We start from the raw sequence: 9,913 nt of genomic DNA, 5'->3' as shown, positions 1-9,913 counted from the left end.
TAGGGGCTATCTGGACCCTCCGGTTTAGATCGGGCGGTCGAGAAAAATAGGGCTAGGGAGTCCAAAAGAGCAAACAGAGATGTTTTATAGATGTTAGGGGATGATCCGGACTCATTGGTCATGACCGCTCGGGTCGGGTTCGGGGGAGGTTTCAGACACGTGCAAGATGGGGCTGCGAGCTGGCAATAGAGGTTAGGTGTTCACGGAACGGTCAACGAAGGCAAGGGGTTTGATGAGCTCAGAAAAGAGAGAGAAGAGAGCGGTCCGGTTGATCTGAGAGAAGGTCAACCGAGACACGGAAGAAGTGGCAACTACGAATGGATACGGGTTTTTTGAAAACATATGATGCGATGCACATGATGCTATGAGATGAGATGCACGCCATGAACAAAAAGCAAAACAAAAGACAAAAACCCAACCACGGAAGAAATAACATACCGCATCTCCGGAAAAGGCAAGAGTTGGAGTTACGAATATGGAAAGTTGCATCCGGGGCGTTACAACATGGATATAGCATTGTAGGTGGAATAGAATATAATGATGGAGGTTATGTGGAGAAGACAAAAAAGGGAGAAAGTCTCACATCGACGCGGCTAATCAACGGGCTATGGAGATTCCCATCAATTGATGTCAATGTGAGGAGTAGGGATTGCCATGCAACGGATGCACTAAGAGCTATAAATGTATGAAAGCTCAACGAAAGAAACTAAGTGTGTGTGCATCCAACTTGCTTGCTCACGAAGACCTAGGGCATTTGAGGAAGCCCATCGTTGGAATATACAAGCCAAGTTCTATAATGAAAATTCCCACTAGTATATGAAAGTGACAACATAGAGACAATCTACATGAAGAACATGGTGCTACTTTGAAGCACAAGTGTGGAAAAAGGATAGTATCATTGCCCCTTTTTTTTCTTTTTTTTCTTTTTGGGTGGGCTTCTTTGGCCCCCTTTTTTTATTTAGGCTTCTTTGGCCTTTCCTTTTTTTTATGGGGCAATGCTCTATAATGATGATCATCACACTTTTATTTACTTACAACTCGATATTACAACTTGATACTAGAACAAAGATATGACTCTATATGAATGCTTCCGGTGGTGTGCCAGGATGTGCAATGATCTAGCGTAGCAATGACATCAAAAATGGACAAGCCATGAAAACATCATGCTTGTTATCTTACGATCATGCAAAGCAATATGACAATGAATGCTCAAGTCATGTATATGATGATGATGGAAGTTGCATGGCAATATATCTCGGAATGGCTATGGAAATGCCAGAATAGGTAGGTATGGTGGCTGTTTTAAGGAAGATATAATGAGGCTTATCTGTGATAGAGCGTATCATATCACGGGGTTTGGATGCACCGGCGAAGTTTGCACCAACTCTCGAGGTGAGAAAGGGCAATGCACGGTACCGAAGAGGCTAGTAATGATGGAAAGGTAAAAGTGTGTATAATCCATGGACTCACATTAGTCATAAAGAACTCATATACTTATTGCAAAAGTTTATTAGCCCTCGAAGCAAAGTACTACTACGCATGCCCCTAGGGGGATAGATTTGTAGGAAAAGACCATAGCTCATCCCCGACTGCCACTCATAAGGAAGACAATCAAAGAAACACCCCATGCTTCAAATTTGTCACACAACGGTTACCATACGTGCATGCTATGGGACTTGCAAACCTCAACACAAGTGTCTCTACAATCCACAATCACCCACTAGCATGACTCTAATATCACCATCTTTATATCGCAAAACTATTGCAAGGAATCAAACATATCATATTCAGCGACCTACAAGTTTATGTAGGATTTTATGACTAACCATGTGAATGACCAATTCCTGTTATCTCTCTAAATAGATATAAATGAAGCAAGAGAGTTTAATTATTTCTACAAAAAATATGCCCACGCTCTAACAAATATAAATGAAGCAAAAGAGCATTCCACAAATGGCGGTTTTCTATGTGAAGAGAAACAGGCAATCCAAACTTCAAACGATATACGTGAAGCACATGAAGCATTCTATAAAGCCATACTCAAAAGATTTAAATGAAGTGCAATGAGAATTCTATAAATCAACCAAGTACTATATCATACCAACATGGTGCATAAAAGAAAAATGAAAACTAAATGCAAAAGACGCTCCAAGACTTGCACATAATGCATGAACGAAACGAATACGAAAACATACCGATACTTGTTGAAGAAAGAGGGGATGCCTTCCGGGGAATCCCCAATCTTAGACGCTTGAGTCTCCTTGAATATTTACTTGGGGTGCCTTGGGCATCCCCAAGCTTGATCTCTTGCCTCTCTTCCTTTTCCTCATATCGAGACCTCCTCCATTAGACACTTAATCCACACAAAACTTCAACAGAAAACTCGGTAAGATCCGTTAGTATAATAAAGCAAATCACCACTCTAAGTATTGTAGCAAACCAATTCATATTTTGTTTTGCATTGTGTCTACTGTAATATAGCTTTTCCATTGCTTAATCCACTGATATAAATTGATAGATTCATCAAAACAAGCAAACTATGCATCAAAAACAGAATCTGTCAAAAACAGAACAGTCTGTAGAAATCTGAATATTCACCATACTTATGTTACCCGCAAAATTCTACCAAAATTAAGAAAAATAAACAATTTGTACATAAAGACAGTGCAAAAGGAATCAGAACCATTTGACGTTCCAGCAAAAAATGTAAAATCAAGCACTACAGCCAAAGTTTCTGTCCTGCACCGTACAAACCAACAAGCATTGTAAACATCCTAAAGGCAAACCTTAGCACATTATTTTTATAATACAATGGAATTGTACAAGGGGATAATTATTTTTGATAAAAGGTTTCTGTAATTAAGATTCACAAAGTTTCCAGGAGCATGAACAAAGTTCAAGGAGCTCTCCCACTTCAACAATGTTTGTCTCTCTCACTTTCACTTTCCTTTTTGAAAAGTTGTTATTCCCCTCTTCTTTTTTTTAAACTATATAAAAGCACTCAACAGAAATAAATGACTCTCTAAAACTTCCGGGTTGTCTCCCTGGCAGCGCTTTCTTCAAAGCCATTAAGCTAGGCATATAGTTCTCAAGTAATGGATCCGTCCGGATCCCAAGGTATATCAAAGCCAATTTTAATTAACAATGATTTGTAATTTAGTAGTGAGCACAAAGTAACATATATCATGCAACAACGAAGTCTAACTCTCTTCCTATGCATCGGCATGTCATAAAAGAACAATTCATGCACACCAAGTAAAGGCCAATGCATAGTATAAGCATATTCTTGCAACTCTATCGTGTTGGAAACATAAAGAGGCAGAGATGTAGTTCCTCTCTCATAATAATTGCAAGTAGGAGCAGCAAGCACATGCATATTATATCTATCAAAATCATCATATGCAATGGTAAAAGGCAACCCATCAACATAATCCTTAATAAGCACAAACTTCTCCAATATAGTGTAGTTTGGAGAATTCAAAAAGATAATAGGACTATCATCCTGGGTGCAATAGCAACAATTTCATGTTTAACATAAGAAACTATAGCTCGTTCATCTCCATAAGCATAATTCATATTGACATCTTGGCCACAAGCATCATCAAAAAGGGATATTTCAAGAGAATCAACGGGATCATAGCAATCATCCTTCGGTAAGCACGAAGGGGAATTAAACAATGTATGAGTTGAAGAGTTACTCTCATTAGAAGGTGGGCACGGGTGATCAATCCGCTCTTCCTCCTTTTGTTCTTCGCTCTCCTCATCATCTTTTTCATCCAATGAGCTCACAGTTTCATCAATTTCTTCTTCCATAGCTTCCTGCAAAATATTAGTCTCTTCTTGGACAGCAGAGACTTTCTCAATAAATGCATTAATATAGTAATTGTATTCATAATTTTCATAGCAACATCTAAGTATAGCAAGATTTTCAGGCCTATAAACTGAATCATCAAAATCAATGCTTTAAACATAGATTCAACCTCATAAGCACCCATAAAAGCAACAAATTCTTCTATTTGTTCCACATCATAGTAATCATAGATACCATTAGCATAAGAAGCTAAGGTTTCATTATCATTGAATTTGCATGAAAAGGGAAGGTGTGGAGCCTTCATCCTAGAGCAACAAGTATAATCATGTATCACGCATAGTTGACGAGCATACCAATGCAACATAGCAATTTGATCCCATAATAGTTTCCCTTTTTGTGTCAAGAGATAATCCCTAAAGTATTCACGTTGATCCAACTTGTCTCCCATAACATAACGGAATGGGGTTTTCTCAGGATTATTAAAGTAGTACATAATTTCTTTCACATAACTAGCATCGAGGGTTTTAGGAGGTTCCCCATCTCCATGAGTAGCATCTACACCTAATTTTTTTTGGTATTTCGTGTTCCATATCCATAACTAAAGATAGAGAACAACTAAGAACAACAAATAAAAATTACTTAGTGATAAAGCAAACAAGCACACACGAGAATATTCACCCCACGTTATGACTCCCCGGCAACGGCGCTAGAAAAAGGTCTTGATAACCCGCAAGTATACAGATAGTTGTAGCCTCTTTCGATAAGTAAGAGTGCATAACCCAATGAGGATCTAAAGGTAGAACAAATACTCTCTCAAGTCCTATGGGCCACTGATACGACTCTATGCACGCTTGACGTTCGCTTTACCTAGAACAAGTATGAAACTAGAAGTACTTTGGAGGTGTTGTTTGATAGGTTTGCAAGATAATAAAGAACACGTAAATATAAACTAGGGGCTGTTTAGATAAAGAAGCAATAAAGTAAATATTAGTAGAGAGCTTTTTATTATGAGAAAGTTATTTGTCCCTAGACAATCGATAACTAGACCGGTAATCACTATTGCAATTCTATTTGAGGGAGAGGCATAAGCTAACATACTTTCTCTACTTGGATCATATGCACTTATGATTGGAACTCTAGCAAGCATCCGCAACTACTAAAGATTCACTAAGGTAAAACCCAACCGTAGCATTAAAGTATCAAGTCCCCTTTATCCCATACGCAAACAACCTACTTACTCGGGTACGTGCTTCTGTTCACTCACGCCACCCACCATAAGCAAATCATAAACATATTGCAAACCCTACAGTGGGAATCCCTCACGCTTGCGCGACACGGAGAGCACCATAGGACAGCACCAGTAATAAAACATGCAACTCAAACCAATCACGAGCATCAATTAACCCATAGGACAAAACAGATCTACTCAAACATCATAGGATAGCCATACATCATTGGGAAATAATATATAGCGTTGAGCACCATGTTTAAGTAGAGATTACAGCGGGTAAGAGAGAGGTTACACCGCTGCATAGAGGGGGGAAGAGTTGGTGATGAACGCGGTGAAGTTGCTGGTAAAGATCGCGGTGATGATGATGGCCCCCGGCGGCGTTTCGGCGCCACCGGAAGCAACGGGGAGAGAGCCCCCCTTCTTCTTCTTCTTCTTCCTTGACCTTCTCTCTAGATGGGAGAAGGGTTTCCCCTCTGGTCCTTGGCTCCCATGACGTGGGAGGGGCGAGAGCCCCTCCGAGATTGGATCTATCTCTCTGTTTCTGTGTTCTCAGATTCTACCCCTTCACCGTTTCTTTAATATCCGAAGATCCGTAACTCCGATTGGGGTGAATCTTTCGCCCAAATTTTTCTCATAAAATTAGCTTTCTTGCGGGAAAAGAAGGACACCAACCGCCTTACGGGTGGCCCACGAGAGTGCCAGGCGCGCCCAGGGGGTGTGGGCGCGCCCCCTGTCTCGTGGCCACCTCAGACATCGTTTCGCGTTGATTCTTCCTCCAGAAAATACTAAATATTCCAAAATAATTCTCCGTCCGTTTTTATCCTGTTTGGACTCCGTTTGATATTGGTTTTCTGCGAAACATAAAACATGCAACAAACAGGAACTGACACTGGGCACTGGATCAATATGTTAGTCCCAAAAATTGTATAAAAAGTTGCCAAAAGTATATGAAAGTTGAAGAATATTGGCATGGAACAATCAAAAATTATAGATACGATGAAGACGTATCAGTGGCATAGTTTCATCAAGAAAAGTACTAGCATAATCAATAACATCATTCATAGCATAAGTAGCATCATCAATTACTTGCGACATATCAGAATTAATAGCAGGTGGTGGTGTCGCAAGCTTACTTAAAACGGAAGGTGAATCAAGCGCAGAGCTAGATAACAGTTCCTTACCTCCCCTCATTCTAGAGGGAATGATCTTAGTTCTATCATCCTTAAGATTCTTCATAGTGATCAACAGATATAAATCCCAAGTGATTCAGCAAAAAGAGTTATGCTCCGCGGTACGGCGCCAGAAAAAGGTATTGATAACCCACAAGTATAGGAGATCGCAACAGCTTTTGAGGGTAGAGTATTCAACCCAAATTTATTGATTCGACACAAGGGGAGCCAAAGAATATTTGCAAGTATTAGCAGTTGATTTGTCAATTCAACCACACCCGGAGAACTAAATATCTGCAGTAGAGTGATCAGTAGCGCAGTAGTATGGTAATTTGGTAGCGATAGTAGCAATAACAACAGTAACGGTAACAATAGCGGTAATACTTTTGTAGCAATTGTGATAGTAGCAGTAACTTAGCAAAGATTAATATGTGAAAAGCTCGTAGGCAATGGATCGGTGATGGATAATTGTGCTGGATGGCATTCATCATGTAACAATTATAATCTAGGACGACACAAAACTAGCTCTAATTCATCAATGTAATGTAGGCATGTATTCCGTATATAGTCATACGTGCTTGCAATAAGAACTTGCATGACATCTTTTGTCCTCGCGGGGTCCATAAGGTAACTAAGGGATATTAAGGCCTCCTTTCAATAGAGAACCGGAACAAAGCATTAACACATAGTGAATACATGAACTCCTCAAACTACGGTAATCACCAGAAAGAATCCCAATTATTGTCACCTTGGAGTATGCAGATCATAATACATAGCAGGTGCGTATAACTTGCAAGATAGGATCAAGAACGCAAATATATTTATGAAAACATAAAGGGTTCATATCTGAAACCATGGCACTCGGGCCCTAGTGACAAGCATTAAGCATAGCAAAGTCATAGCAACATCAATCTCAGAACATAGTCAATAATAGGGATCAAGCCCTAACAAAACTAACCTGATTACATGATAAATCTCATCCAACCCATCATTGTCTAGCAAGCCTACGAAGGAATTACTCACTCCTGACGGTGAGCATCATGAAATTGGTGATGGAGGATGGCTGATGATGACGATGACGAGGGATTCCCCTCTCCGGAGCCCCGAACGGACTCCAGATCTGGCCTCCCGGTGAAGAACAAGAGGTGGCGGCGGCTCCGTATCGTAAAACGCGATGAAACTTCCTCTCTTATTTTTTCTCAGGAAATATGAATTTGTAGTGCCGAGAATAGGATCAGCGGAACTACGTGGGCCCCACCAGCCACCAGAGCGCGCCCTGGTGCCTCGTGGGCAATAGGTGGCCCCCTCCAATGGGTATTTGATACATCTCCAACGTATCTATAATTTATGAAGTATTCATGCCATGCTTACAACAATTATATATGGTTTTGGTATGATTTGAATGGAACTAACCCGGACTGACGCTGTTTTCAGTAGAATTACCGTGATGTTGTTTTTTGTGCAGAAATAAAAGGTCTCCAAATGCAACGAAACTTTTTGAAATTTTTTTGGAACAAAATAGGCACTAGAAGCTTCGTGGGAGGACCATAAGGTGAAGGAGGTGGCCACTACCCACCAGGGCGCGCCAGAGGCCTTGGTCATGGGCTGGTGGGTAGTGGGCACCTCGTGACCCATCTGGACGTGAGACTGACGCCAAAAAATCCTATAAATACAGAAACCCCCAGAAATAACCCTAGATCAGAAGTTCCGCTGCCGCAAGCCTCTGTAGCCACGAAAAACCAATCTAGACCCTGTTCCAGCACCCTGCCAGAGGGAGAAATCATCACCGGAGGCCATCTTCATCATCCCGGCGGCCACCATGATGAGGAGGGAGTAGTCCACCCTCGGGGTTGAGGGTTTGTACTAGTAGCTATGTGTTTGATCTCTCTCTCTCTCTCTCTCTCTCTCTCTCTCTCGTGTTCTTGATTTGACATGATCTTAATGTATCACGAGCTTTGTTAATATAGTTGGATCGTATGGTGTTTTCACCTCTCTATCTTGTTGCGATGAATTGAGTTTACCTTTGAGATTTTATTATTATCAGACTGAGTACTTTTATGGATTTGAGAGCACTTGATGTATGTCTTGGCACTCAACTCGTGGATTCCTGAAGTGACATTGGGGTAATCTATGCGTAGGGGTTGATGCACGTTTTTGTCTTTGTTTCTTCGGTGGAAATCTCGGGGCGCTCTTTGAAGTTCTTTGTGTTGGGTTGAGTATTATGAATCTGAAGTTGTTTGATGATGCATATCGTACAATCAACTCACGGATACTCATGGTGACATTGTAGTATCTAGGTGACATTAGAGCTGATTGATGTGTATCATATGGTGTTATTTTAGTACAAACCCTTCGGATGCTTGTGACACTTATAGGAATAGCTCGATAGATCGATCGGAAAGGATAACTTTGAGGTGGTTTTGTCCCTAGATGGAATTTCGTCTTATGTTCTCCGCTACATAAGAACTTTGGAGTGATTCTTTATCGCACATTGAGGGATGGTTATATGATCCAATTATATTAGCACTGTTGAGAGATTGCACTAGTGAAAGTATGAACCCTAGGCCTCATTTTCAAGCATTGCAATACCGTTGTGCTTACTTTTCTTACTTGCTACCTTGTTGTTTTTATTGTTCCTATTATAAAAATCAATATCTACTAACATTACTACACTTGTATCATCATCTCTTCGCTGAACTAGTGCACCTATACAATTTACCATTGTAGGTGTGTTGGGGACACGAGAGACTCTTTGTTATTTGGTTGCATGGTTGTTTGAGAGAGACCATCTTCATCCTACGCCTCCCACGGATTGATAAACCTTAGGTCATCCACTTGAGGGAAATTTGCTACTGTGCTACAAAACTCTGCGCTTGGAGGCCCAACACGAGTCTACAAGAACAAGTTGTGTAGTAGAAATCAGTATTTGCTCTAGTATTTTTTATTTATTCCATAAACAATCTCCAAAAAGTTTTGTCCAATTTTGAGAACTTTTATTTCTGCGCAAAAAAACAACACCATGATAGTTCTGCCGAAAACGGTGTCTGCCCGGGTTAGTTTCATTCAAATCATGCAAATTAGAGTCCAAAACAAGAGCAAAAGTGTTTGGAAGAGTAGATACGACGGAGACATATCAGGGTCTAGCTTGGGATCATGGAGTCCAGAGCATGGCGGCAGTACACCCCGTGCTCCTAGATCCCGTTGAGGGGACTTGTGGGTGCAGAGCGTGGTGACAATGCACCCCATGCTGGTGCAGAGCACGACATCAAGGGGACGCGTAGGTGAGAGCGCCGCGTCGAGGGACGCGCAGGTGCAGAGTGCGGCGTTAGGGCACCCCATTCTCCTAGATCCCGTCGAGGGGACTCTGGCCGCGGCGAGGTCTGATAGTTGGGGCTCTGCAGGCCTGGCCTAGAGCGACAGAGGAAGCGCCGCCATGTCTAGGACTCCGGCCGCGGCAAGGTCCGGCGGCTGGGCGCTCTCTCCCGTTCTATCAAAGTGCTCTAGCGACAACCTACTCGTGTTGCGTCCCGGACCAGAGCGACGAGGAGCGCATGGCGTTCGAGGCGGCCTGCTCGTGCTGCTTGAGCAACTGCGTCCCAAACCAGAGTGCGAGCGAGTGAGCACGATGGAAGCGCTGCTCTGGCGTTGTCCCGACGGCTACCTCGTCTTCTACGGCATGGTGGGTGGTCTGCACCGAGATGT

Source organism: Triticum dicoccoides, chromosome 1B, assembly GCF_002162155.2.
Source record: "Triticum dicoccoides isolate Atlit2015 ecotype Zavitan chromosome 1B, WEW_v2.0, whole genome shotgun sequence".
Lineage (NCBI taxonomy): Eukaryota > Viridiplantae > Streptophyta > Magnoliopsida > Poales > Poaceae > Triticum > Triticum dicoccoides.
The sequence above is the reverse complement of the archived record's forward strand: the minus strand, read 5'-3'. Positions refer to the sequence as shown.